The following is a 14,085-nucleotide window of genomic DNA, read 5'->3' on the forward strand; positions in this document are numbered from 1 at the left end:
AACTTCAAAGTATCTCTGTAGGAAAAAAAAACGCTAATATATGTGCCGAAATGATAAATAAAATATCAATTTTATGTGAACAAATAGCAAAGAAAAGGCATTCAGATGTTTGCAACTCTTACATAGAAAAAGAGAATCCTTATGATTAAGAAACACGTAATTGCATTTTACTATTTGTGAATCCAGCGTTATCTCTTGCTATTAACGCAACTCTAATTCTTGCTGAAGTGTCACAGTGCCTTCAGCTATTTTTCAGACACCAGTGTGTAAGAAATTTGCCTGAAATTCCACTCTTAAAAATAAAGCACCATGAAATTGTCTAAATTTAGCAAAATTTATCTGCAGCCATCTTTTTGATGATAAGTTTCGCCAATTTAACTATGCTTTTCCAAACTAGTTGTTTGTGAATCATCATTATACTGGCCTAATTAACAAAAACAAGGTAGTGGCAGCTAAATTACATGTATGTTAAACTAATTTCTTGGTAGAATATTGAATTATACTTTTAACAGGGCAGTTATATTTTAAAAAAATGAGATGAAAACATGATTTTTCTGCATTATTCAGGGACGGAATACGTATTTTGAGATGAATTCCTTATTAAGACGAGTCAGTACACTAAATACTTTCAAAAATTTTATTTCTTGATTTTTATATGTTTTGAAACTCCATTTCAATACCTTTTTAATGATACAAATTTCTTCATTGTGCTCATATTAGAAGTAAGTTAAAATAAGCTTTAAAAAAATTAAACGCATGTTGATAAGGTATGATTTTCCCCTTTAAATTGCAATATCTCGAAATGGTATTTTTGAAACTAAATGTTCCTTTCTCTCAGAAACTAAATTGTGTTAGGCTTTGAAATTTTTACCACCTATTCCATACATCTAATTGCATATACTGAAGTAAAATCTTTCTCATAGTCCAAAAATATATTTTTATAGAGCTGATTTCGGGTCACAAAATGGCATTTTTTGAAAAAAATACAGTGACTTACGCATTAGAAAAAAACTAAGCTTCCTTTCTGTAAAATATTATTTCAGTATAGAGAAAACAGTCTACTTAAGGTACAGAAAAAAATTTCATAAATGTATCTTAAATAGATTTTCAGAAAAAGGTACATGAACCTGTGCAACTTAACATTGACGGTATAAGGGGTACTGACTCCCCTTAAAGCATTATTCCATGCAAAAGCTTTTAATAAGAGTTCAGTATTTTTTTTAAAAAAGATTGACAAGAATGGAAATAAAATAAATAATAATAATAATAATAAAAAACAGAGAAAAAGAGAAATAGTAGAAAAAAAATAGTAAAGTAGACTCACTTTAAAAAGAAATATAAAAGTTGATATTTTAATTAACAACAGTCGAGCAAAAGGACACATTAACATTTTTTATCGTACCATTGAGCTACAAATTAGTTTCGTAGGATACATAGCGACATCAACACTGGTGAAAAAAAGTAAATTGCTACAAATGGTATTTTTATCAAAGAGAATAATTATTTTACGCTAAGCGTATAATGAAGATAAATGACATTTATTATTTTTTTAATTTCCAAAACAATGATAAAAGATTTGTATTTTTTTTCCTGGCAGAGTTAAAACTGATTTGCATTAAAAAAAAGCAATATTTAATTAAAATGTCATAAAAAGTGATGGATCGCTGCAACAAAATGTTAATGATTCGTTTTTATTTTTAAAACTTAGTAATGCTTTTTCCTTTTCATTTGAACTCAGATTTTGTTAATGAAGAGAAAATGTAACAGTAGTTAGTTTCTTTTTTGATATGATAGAAGATAAATCATCGTCATTACTATTATAATAAACCAACTGTGTATTGCGTTATACGGACGCGACTAATCTACAATTTATGAATAATATAATGTTAACATAGAAGCGTGTAATCAAAAAAGCAGATCATTTTCTTTTACAAGAAGACAGAAATAAAAAAATCTCATTCCACGTAATTTTATTTTTAATAACACTATGTAAAAAAATTCCAAAACGTTACTGAGTATTTCCGTGTAACGTTTCGGGATTTTAATGGTTTTTATACACTTCCTGGAAAAATCACGTATCATATTCAAAAAGTTTCCTGAATTGCTACAACTGGCACAAATGCAGACTTCTCACTGTTGTGAAAAATATTTTTAGCTCCCGGTTTAAAGATTAACTGAGCGTATTCATAAAGTATTCTGTTCGAATACGGCATGTCCTTGCTGTTTAAGCTCCCAAAGGGAGTGAAAAAGTATGGACTACGTTGCTTTGCAAGAATTGCAGGCGAGTAAAATTCTCGATACTTGCTTGCAATTCTGGCTTAGGTTTGACTGTGTTTGCAATACTGTGTATGGAACTTTCTTAATAAATCATGAAGGTGCTAAGGTATTATACTATACCTACCTACGTTTATTCTAAAGTTAGAGACACGACTGACTTAAAACAAGATGATTTCTGAACTCTTTCAGGAAGTTTCCGGGATATTTTGTAAAATATTTACCAAATTTTAGCAGAAAAAATTCCTGTAAGGTATTTTACCGGCAGAAATTGGACACATCAGCTGCCCATTTATTTCCAAGAACGTTTCTGAATCGTTTTTACAGTGAAGAATTAGTTTTGATTAATTTCCATTACATTCGAGGTACAGTCATAGAAAAAAAAACGAAACACTTTTAATTATTCGGCCATTATACATGCTAGAAAGGAAAGAAAGGTGTCATCCGACTTGGTTTAAAGTCTTCTTTAAAATTACGTAGGTAAAATTTTGATAAGGGACCATATACAAAGCAAAATGAGCACCAACTCTTGATTTTCAAATGGGAACCCCTAATTTTTGCTACATAATTATGTTTAGACTGCAGAATACAGCTGGTATACGAAATTTCACTGTATTCCGTGCAGTAGAACAGGAGTTAAACAAAAAACGTTTTAGGGACCGTCTCCACATTGAAAACGCTTCTTTCAAGGTCACGGCTTAAATGGAATGTAAACAAAGAAAAAATCGAGATTATCAAGCTCAATTCATGATTTTTTGAAGTTCTCTTCGATACTTTTTAGCCGATTATGTTGCGGCAAAAAGCGATTTAAGGTTTTTTTTTTGAAAAAAAGTGTTAAAATATTTACTGATTTTTGTTTATCTGGATTAACCCAAGAAAGATATATGGGGTTTGGCTCGTCCATCGTATAGATCATTGTTTAGTAAATCGAATAATGAAAAATTAAAAGTAATGGAACTTTTTGCCTTTTGTAATATGAACCTATTGGATTGCTTATATTAACATTCAGCAAATTAGCCTCATAGAAATGTAAATATCCAACCTTATACCTAGAAAGATGATGTGAATATGTTTGATAAATGTATTGCGTCTATGTTGCAGGTTTATTTTGGAATGAATAGAAAGTCTTTTGATGTAAAATGGAATTGCGCGTTTCTAATTTCGCAGAACATCGGCAAAAGTTAGGGTCATCGCACACAAAAATATAAAAAATATACCGCACTACGTGGGAAGACGCAGCATTAAATAGATTGGAGACTCGAGCGAAGCAAGGTCAATTTATTCCGTGAAAATTTGCTCTAAATACATAAAATGAAAGAAGTATCAATCTAAAAAATAAAACAGAAACAGGAGAATATAAATACCCGTTAATGAGCAAACCGTTCATACTCGAACTTTATTTGGGAAAAATTTGGTTTTTTGAATTAACACAGTGGACAAACACAGTAATTGTTCTAGCGGCTTTTTTGTAATAAAAAAAAAAAGAGAATTTGTTTTAAATCCAAACTTGATGCGAAAGATCATAATGCGTGGTATTATTTAAAAAGCATAACACAATCGGCGGTTTTAGTTAAACATGTAATGGCTCATAAAAGCAATTTAAGAAAGTAATTTCCCAATGCTGTTTTAGGAACGAGATTCGAGATGGTCCAACCCGTAATTAAAAAAAGACAAAAGTAATTTTAGCTCAAATCAAGGTGAACCGAAATCTGACTTCTTGTCATTTCTTCGATTTTGCAAGATTGCTAACAAAACCTAATAATATATTTGATTTTGTTTCGCGATCTATATACCTGCAAACTAATATTTTCTCTGGTATCAGGCTGGCGCACCTATAGCAATACTATACGCGGCATACCCGACAGGCGGGTTGATCTATCCAGAGGCTACAGTTTCGTCCTCATGAGAGATTTCTCAAACTGGAATCGGAAGTAATCGTGTGGGATGCAAAAGTCATCTTATTGAAGCTGAGATTTTGAATAAACTGGTAGGTAAAGTAAATTTATCTGCTGTATGTTTACGGCATCACACTAGTCAGATAAATTTTCTTCCTCCACCAGTTTTCATGCACTCTTCGCTTCAATGACATGACACCTACTTCATTGGTCGGTTAAACCTAATTCAAGGCCGTTGGGCTCATTATTAGGACCCATAGCAACCATCGAATGGGATTTCCAAACCGTAATTGCATCGCAGGTAAGACGCGGGACGCATTCAGTCCGCGAAGCCGGTCCGTGGGGCCCCTTGTTTGCTTAAAGAGTAAGATCAGAAAGTAAAAATAATTCCATTGGCATAACGTTGGAGCCGAATATTCAGATATTGGATTCTGAAAAACATGCATATAATAAGATAGGCATCTATAATTGATAACAATAATTTATTATAACTTTCTTTCTTTCTCGATATTTTTCCATGTTATTCAAAAAAGAAGAAAATAATTTGAAATTTTATCTTTGTCTTGCGGGAATGATTTTAATGTGAAATGCACCGACAATGACTGAGAAAGAATGACAAATAGAAAAATAGTATTTAAATTATAATTAAGAATAGACAAAAACTCAACTTAATCTAACACCCAAATTAATGTTTTGTTAAATCTTTGACGAAGTCAAAAAAAAAGTTCACAATTAGCCACAACAATTACTTTGCTTGTAGAATTCGGGCTCAAAACATCCGCCCCACTACTGCGACCGACATTTCCTTTCCTACATCTTAACACATTGAAAATTATTCAAACACTATACAAAAAAAAGTATAATAATAATAATAATAATTCCTGAAAACCAGTAAATTTATCTAAGAGCAAATATTACTTTTTGATCCATCTGGATGCTGGTAAAGGCGAAACTTTACACTGTCGGCTATTTTTCGAGTATTTTTTCAAGATTTAGGCAAGGCAATAATTTTTCCTTTTAGTAAATTATCACCGGAAAGAGCAATTAATTCTACACTGTCTATTGCAACATGACTAGCAAGACAATGAGGTTTTGTTGTATGTTTCTGTGAAAAAGTTGTGCATGTTTATTTATTTATTTTTTGAGTTATTGTTTTACAAAAGGTAATGGCTAAACGCAAAAAAAAAAAAAAAATAAAAAAAAAAAATAAAATAAAAAAAAATAAATAAATAAATAAATAAAAAAAAAAGAAAACAGAAGTATTTTAAGTGTAGCTTTTAATTTAAAAAGTTCTATAAAATATTCTTTTATTAGACAATGAAGTAGTGTTTCACATTATTTACACATTGACGTCTGAACGATATCCACAAAAAACTGACGGTTGCAATATTAGGTTGTTCTTCTGCAGAGACAACGAATAAATTTATGCATTTAAAAAATTCATAGACGAACTTGAATGTAGAAAATCCACGCTATAATTGGTTTGCTTATTTTGTTGAACAATTTTTTTCTTTTTTTACTAAGAAACCAACTTTCATTATTTCTGTTTTAAAAAAGTATACGTTCCCCTAAAGTAGGAAAAAATGAATTTTTTTGCATAGCGCAAAAACTACTGAATATTTGGAGCTCACATTTTGGATTCCCTCATAAAAGTTCTTCCAGATTGTTTTTCTGTTAAAATTTAATATGGTTTCAAATCATATTTTTTTCAAAAAATATTAAAATAATTCATAAAAAAACTAAAATTTCATTTTATGTGTTGTAAATTACGTTTTTATTATTGGGTCGGTTCATATTTTGATATAAAAAAACAATATTTGCCGTGCCTAATATAGTTTTTGTGTTATGTGTAACAATATCAAAATACGTTTTAACATTACGAGAGGAATTTTTCAAAACTTGATTCTGAAGTAACGGCTGGATCGAATTAAACAAAACTTTGTATACAAAGTTAAAAAAGAATGCTGATCGCAAATATGCGATAAAAAAAGGGGGTTTCATTGAAAAATTTGAAGTTGATGCTCGTTTTAATATGAAGACGACCCCTTAACAACAATTTTTTACCATAAGTATTTAGAACTTTTTATTTCTGAAACAATGACACCTTACACGTGTCTCTAGTGTCAATAGTCTTTGAATACGATCGAGTGTTTCGTTTTTTTTTTCTATGACTGTACCATTGGTTTTATGACTTCATTTTATTTATTTATTTATTTATTGTAATTAGCAGTCTTGTCCCGTCCATTGCTTATCTCTTCATGATATAGTGAAAAACAATGGAGGCAATGCACACCCAATAATTATTAGTGTACATTAATGCTATTTTTTGAGCAGACTTAAGCTCATTTTAAGCTAAAGGAAATCTGAGAATGTAAACGGGAAGGTTTTTTTACTGAATATCTGCGATACGACTCTGACTGCAACATACGATGCTTCCGGTATTTTTTTTTACAATATGAAATTTCTTTCGAACATAGGGATCATAGAAGAGAGTCCTATACTATGGTTTTATGCCGAAAATAAGTGAAAAAAAAAACAAATCCCTTAAAAAAGATTGCTTTTGATGATTTAAAAAATATTCACAAATGCTTGCAACTTAAAAAGGTCGATAATAAATTCAATTCTTGAAAACAGCTTTTTAGATGTGAATAGTCTAAAAACTTTTAAAACATATGAGGCAGTGAGAAGCAAAGGGATGTAAGTAGACTTTTTCAAGTTTTGAGTAAAACGAGTTTAAAGATAACATACTATAGGTAGGCTTTCATTGAAATTTTTTTCTAAATCATGCTGTATAGCAGCAACTACCAGGGGTACTAGTACCATCTCTTGCCCCAAGACAGAAGAGAGGTTCATCTGCTATGTGTACTGGTTATTTCCAAATTTTTAATTTTGCCACTTACATCCCTTTGCTTCTCACTGCCTCATATGGTATACAGTTAAAAACGTTTAACACGAAAATAAGGGGACCGAAACATTATATCATGATAAAACAATTCCGTGTTAAAAATTTTTTATTAAATTGAATAGCATTCAGTCCTGTTCCTATCCTTTCGTGTTAACCAATTTTGCATGTTAAGCGTTCTCGTTTTAAACGTATTTCACTGTATATGTTACAGTAAAAGTCCAAAAATCGGTAAATGTCTACATTGGCCGGTGAATAGCAAGATTCACCTAGCAAAAATATCAGTGAAAAGCCGCGGTGAAAGCTGACATTCATCAATTTCAATCTCTCACGGTAACTTATATATTTCATTGTAAAACGTTTTGAGAGTAACCTTTAAGTTAAATTTGTAGCTATTAAGTCCAAAAACTATTTTTTTTCTCTAAAGATTTCTATATTTCCTTGAAAACTCTCACTTTGCACTGATTTGTTCTCTGATTATATCCCGCTAATACCTCGTAAGCATACATACCCACTATGTATTTTAATTAATGGAATTATTATATTTTTTTCTGACGATATCAAATGTCATTATGCTTGGATTGTCTTAATTCCTGCAGTGAAAAGTTGGGAACCATAGTAACGCATGAAAATAAGATTATGGAATTATGAACCAGAAAAGCACATTGTTACACTAGGAATACTACCGAAAGATTTTTCTTTTATTTAATTGACTGTTTAAGTTAATTAATACGTTCAAAGTTTTTCTTCCAAGTAATGCCCTTCGATTAAAAGCTCTTGATGCGAAAGGAATTCTTCAAATATGTAGAGCCGATTCACGAAGCATAACTTGGATTTTTTTTTAGCAGCGCTGAATTCTTTAATTTGTCATCTTTTATTAACATTTAAGGGATGTGTTAATTTCGTTTGCAAAGAGAACGAAAGGTTTTCATGGCAAAATATTTTGATAAGAATTTTTTTCTGTTACGTACTAGTTTCGAATTTGGAAAAGTAATATGTAGTTAAAGCAAAAATTACTGTAAAAAAATTCCGAAATGTTACTAAGTATTCTCGTATAACGTTTTGGGATTTTAATGGTTTTTGTACACTTACTGGAAAAATCAAGCATACATTGTCAAAAAGTTTCCTGAATTGCTACAAGTCGCACGAATGCAGACTTCTCACTGTTGTGAAAAATATTTTTAGCTCCCAGTTTAAAGATGAACTGAGCGTATTTATATAGTCTATCGGCTTCGGTTCGAGTACGGCTTGTCCAGGCTGATTAAGCTCCCAAAGGGAGCAAGTAAGTCTATGAAGGCTGCGCAGCTTTGCAAGAGTTGCAGGCGAGTAAAATTCTTGGTTCTTGTTCGCAATTCTGTCGTAGTTTTGACTATGTTTGAATTGCTGATGTTGGAAATTTCTTGATATATCAGGAAGGTGCCAAGCATTACCTAGCATATAATGCGTACCTACAGGTTAAGGCTCCTATATAAGGGGAGCTGACTTATCCGACATTTTGGTTCCAAAATTGTCGGGCGAAAAAAATAAATATTTGTACAGAAGCCTTATTGCAGAAAACTGGTGTCCAAGCTTAAGGTGTGTTGCCCGATTGATGTTTGATTATTTTATTCTGTGGATGAATACAATTTAATTAATACAAATTAAAAACAAATAAGGTATGAAAATGAGGTTTATTACCGTAAACATTTCCCGATACATTTTAGCTGAATTTGTAAACGAAGTTATCTTTCAAAATTTACCTAAAGTGACATTTTACTCAACTTATCATCAATTATTTTACGACTTAGCAACCAGCGAATATTATGACGTATTTATAAATACTAGAAACGAGGTTGGATCCAATTCTGTCTTGGAACCAAAATGTCGGATAAGTCAGCCTGTCTTTTTCAAGGGGCTCTACTACAGGTATGTTAACTCTAAAATTAATGAGACACGACTGGCTTTAAACGGGAAGATTTCGGAATTCGTCAGAGAGCTTAGAGGATGATTTCATTGGTGCTACTGAATTTTAGCGGAAAACATGATGACTTTTGCAAGATATAGTAGTACTAGAAGAAACTGGTCACATCAGCTGTTCATTTCTGAATCGTTTTTAGTGTTAAGTTTAATTTTAAAAAGTGTTCTGACTACTGGGAGTACTACTTTAGTTCGGTAGTGTGCAAGTGCACTAAGGGGCAATCTTTAGAGTAAATTTACAAAGGAATAAACAAACAAATACTTGAACTAATAATTAAAGTATTAAAAAAAATGTTTTAAAATGCACTCTTTTTTCCATAATATTTTCGACAACTTGTGCTCCTCCAACATTTTTCCTTACATTCAAACTCAAGATATTAGGAGGTTATTTTTACTTCCTTTTGCAAAAAAGGAAGTATTGTATTCGCGAAAAAAATTTCACTCAAAAATCGGCCTTAACTTCCATTTTGCTCACCCCCAAAAAAATGTTGAGTTTTTTTTTTCAACCCGATCACGAGTGGATAAGTGCCTTAGAACATATAGACACCCGAAATATCCATTTTGACGATCCCCGAGTCAATTACAACGAGTTTTCTCGTGACGTCCGTATGTACGTGTGTTTGTGTGTAAGTGCGGATGTGCGTATGTGCGTATGTATGTCGCATAACTCACGAACGGTATGTACTAGAACGTTGAAATTTGATACATAGATTCCTAGTGGGGTTTAATTTTGCACCTCACTTTTTGGTTGCATTCGGATGTTCCAAAGGGGGTCTTTTACACCTTTTTAGGGGGAACTCATTGCTAATTTCAATGCAAACTTAAGTGGTGTTATAATTTGGCATACACTTGACAATATATTGCCAAGCTTTTGATCACCAAGTTCTGCCGCCAAGTTGGCGATCAATTTGGCGGGTTTTTTTTTTAAACGGTTTTATTTTGGCCACTATTGGCGATATTTAGAGTGTTAACTATTGAATCACATTAAAATTGCCTATAATGGGGAAATAACATTAGATTGGTGTAAAAGGAAGTCATGTAATGCACAACATCAGCTCGTTTTTTTCAAAATCATGAAATAAAAATTATCGCGAAAATTTGATGACGCTGCTTTCACTTGTGTAGCGAAGTATCTCTAAAACATGTCTATCACGTAAGGTCAAAACTCAGTTCTGTGCCATTCCACAGTCACGTGCGGGACAAAAAGACGTTAAATTTTATTAACATTTTGTCATATGAAGTAATATTTTAATTTACAAGGGAAAAAGCACATTTTTTAAACCTTTACATTTGATACAAAGCTACTCCTGACACAGTTATATTTTTATTAAATAATTTTGTTGTTTAAAATTTAATTTATTTGCATGCGTCACGTGCGGGACATCGAAAGTTAATCTCCTGTAACTATTTCGAAAAAAAAATCCTTTCATCTCTTTTCTACTGATCCTCTTATCTTCTGTGTATAACATCCGTATTAACTAACATCTGTAACACACTAAAAAAAATTCCGAAATGTTACTGAGTATTTTCGTGTAACGTTACGGGATTTCAATGGTTTTTATCCACATCTTGGAAACATCAAGTATCATGGTCAAAAAGTTTCCTGACATGCTACAAGTTTCACGAATGCAGACTTCTCACGGTTGTGAAAAATATTTTTAGCTCCCAGTTTAAAGACTAACTGAGCGTATTTATATAGTCCATCGACTTCGGTCGGCTATGGCATGTCCAGACTGATTAAGTTCTCCAAGGCAGCAAATAAGTCTATGGACTGCGTAGTTTTGCAAGAATTGTGTGCGAGCAGTATTCGCGCTTCTTGCTTGCAATTCTTGATTAACTGTGGCTGTGTGTGCAGTATTGCTTATAGAACTTTCTAAATTACTCAGGTTGGTGCCAGGCTATTAAGTTACACCAACCTAAGTCGTCTCTACTGACCCGGAGACACGACTGGCTTTAATTGGGAAGATTTTTATATCTATTTCAGGGGGCTTCGGGGATAATTTCAGGAAGGATACTGAATTTCAGCAGAAAACGTTCCTAGGTTTTGCAAGATATGTTACTGGCAGAAATTGGGCACATCAGCTGCCCCTTATTTCCCAGGAACGTTTCCGAATCGTTTTTACAGTGCAATTTGGCTTTCTTTTTAACTAGCTTGGTGACTTCTACGTCTCTGGTATTACATTCCAGTATCCTGAAAGTTGTGATTTGGGTTATATAACGGTAATTTTTTTTCTCATTTTAAAACGTTCTGTGTTTCTTTCTTTTTTTTTTTGTGGGGGAGAGGGGGGTGTTTTCCCATTTGTACCATGGGATAATTTTGCAGCTCCCTAATTTTCAGGTGAGGCCTTAAACTGGTATTGCTGATCTAATGAAAGATTTCGAATGTACGTGAGTATATGTTTTGCAGAGAATTCACCCGCAACATTTTCAAATGAACGAAGTCATTCAAATGAACGAGTTCAATGAACGGAGCAAAAGAATGAACGTTTCTTTGACCAACGGATCATTAAAAAAAAGAAATTGCTTCATTAAAAAAATACTTACGAAAGTATAGAAAACGTAACTGAGTAGTGCATTTAGTTAAAATGTTTTGTGATTGATTATGCCATAAAAAAATACTAAGTTAAACTAAGAGTTCTTTTTGTTTTTTTTTTTCAAAAAAGACAGAGGAGATAAAAAATACAGATACAAACTTTTCAGTATAAACCATTAATTTATACAATATATGCAAACTGGACTTCCCAGTTTTTCAAAATACGTTCTATCAGAAGAAAAAACAGTTTTCTTAGCATGCTCGCTCCTAATAATTAGGATGTAAACTTGTACTTAACTTTAACAAACAATCATGTACATTTGCAGAAATTTAAGCGTCTACAATGGTATGAGAAAGTTACATCTAAAACTGCATAAATTATACAAATAAACGACCATAGTCTATGTAGCGAGAATCGGCGAGTTAAGGCCGAATAACTTTCCTATTCTCCACTGTTTTAAATTTTTGGTCCTTTTCATGGTTATGGCGCTACGAACTTTTCCCTCACGTTGCTTCCGCAAATGTTAAAAATGTTGCAGAATATTTATGTGCGTGATTTTAATTGCTGCCCTAGGTTAAGCATTTTGTGAACAGTATATATAGTATACTTTCAAGAATTATAAAATAAGAGTTTCTCTCTTTCAAAAAACTCCTCCTTTAAATTAAAATAACCTGAACAAGATTATGTTACATCAACTAGATTATTATAAAAGAAACTAATTCAGCTTTACGCGATATGTATAAAAGATTTTAAAACAAATTTTATCATCCCCAATAAAAATAATTTTTCCGATAGAAAACAAAAATTGTTCAGATAGAAAACATAGTTATTTGAAGTTTAAAACAATTTGAGACAAAATAATGAATTTATATAATTTATTCACACATGAACTTTTCAAATTTCGCTTGTGAATATATCAGGATTTGAGCGAAGAAAATTCTGGAATAAACTTATGGTTTAAACACACCGTACACTACTTGAAGGGTACAGAATAGAAGCTCGTTTATCACTGTCTTTGAAACAAAGTTATCCCAGCCGTATCTTGGCATAGAGATCTTTGGCATTTTCATTAAGAAGAACCTCAGCTAGGAAGAACTGTCTTTCTGAAGATCAACTTTTTTTTGAATACTTGAGAATATTATTAGCAAAGAAACAAAGAACGTTGAATAGTAAATATAAAAGAATGTGCACTATGATTTAACTTTTTTGGAAATATAAGTTATTTATGAACAATATAAGTTTTCAATTTTGTAGTAGTTTTTGAGTAGAAAGTGAAAAATACGCCTGAACCTTGGATAAAAAGCTGTAACTTCTGGGTTTTAATTTCAATGACATTTGAATTGATGAAGTTATAATGTGTATTATAGTTTGAAGATATTACGTGCAGTGTGTCCCAAAAATTTTTGACACACTTTAAAAATTCATAAAAAAACATCAAATTATGAATATCGATTTGCGCCATAATACTTCACACGCTCAAGAATCCTTTCATGAAATCGTAAAAAAAGTGTAATTATAAGAAACTAGAAAATCGATCCGAAGGTGTGATGCGTGAAAATTGCTTCAACATTTGAGTGAAACAATTGCCTGTTTGGTGATACTGTCGAGCCCGCTTAATGGAATAGGTAATTTGCCACGAAAAATTATTCTAATAAGCTGGATATTCCATTATCCGGGATAAAAATAGCACGCATCAACGGTGTAGTACACTGAAATTTTATTACATTAAGCGGTATGTTCTTATATCCGATATTCCAATAAACGGGCTCAACTGTATTTTTATAGTTGAAATTAAAATTCTAACTCCAGTGGATTAACACTAAAACTCCAGTAGATTGCGTTTATTGTTGACCCCTTTTTCGTTTCTTCATTCTTCTAAAATTAGTCTTCCCAGTCAAACAGTTAAGTTACCGGATACAATTCAGCCCTGTCAAAATAAAGCATTTCCATGCTTGGTCAAACATTACCAAAAAATAGTATCAAATTATCATGCCGTGGCACGAGTTCCATTGCTGATGACGTCAGGAGCTTTACTCGATTAGTGAATTGGCTATTATATGTATAAGGATTTATATAGATGGCTGTATCGCCACCGTAAGAAAACCAATCGTCATGTGAGGTGTTTAATTATTTCATTAAACAAAAAGCATTACCTTTCATTACCAAAGTTTAATGTGTGTACCGTATGCTGCTCGAATCACATCTAAACAGTACTCAAAATCATCCCGTGCCCACGAACGGTGCACACATTGAACTTTGGTAATGAAAGGTGCTGCTTTTTGTTTAATAAAATTACTAAATACCTCACATAAACGCTTGTGGTTCTTCCTATGACAATACAGCCGTCAGTGTAAATTACTTATACACCGTAAAAACGATTCAGGAACGTTCCTGGTAAATAATGATCAGCTGATGTGCCCGATGTCTGTCAGTAACATATCTTGCAAAAACCAGGAACGTTTTCCGCTAAAATTCAGTAACCTTCCTGAAATTATAATGGAAGCCTTCTTCAAAATTCAGAAAT

This window comes from Uloborus diversus, chromosome 8 (genome assembly GCF_026930045.1).
Source record: "Uloborus diversus isolate 005 chromosome 8, Udiv.v.3.1, whole genome shotgun sequence".
Taxonomy (NCBI): Eukaryota; Metazoa; Arthropoda; class Arachnida; order Araneae; family Uloboridae; genus Uloborus; species Uloborus diversus.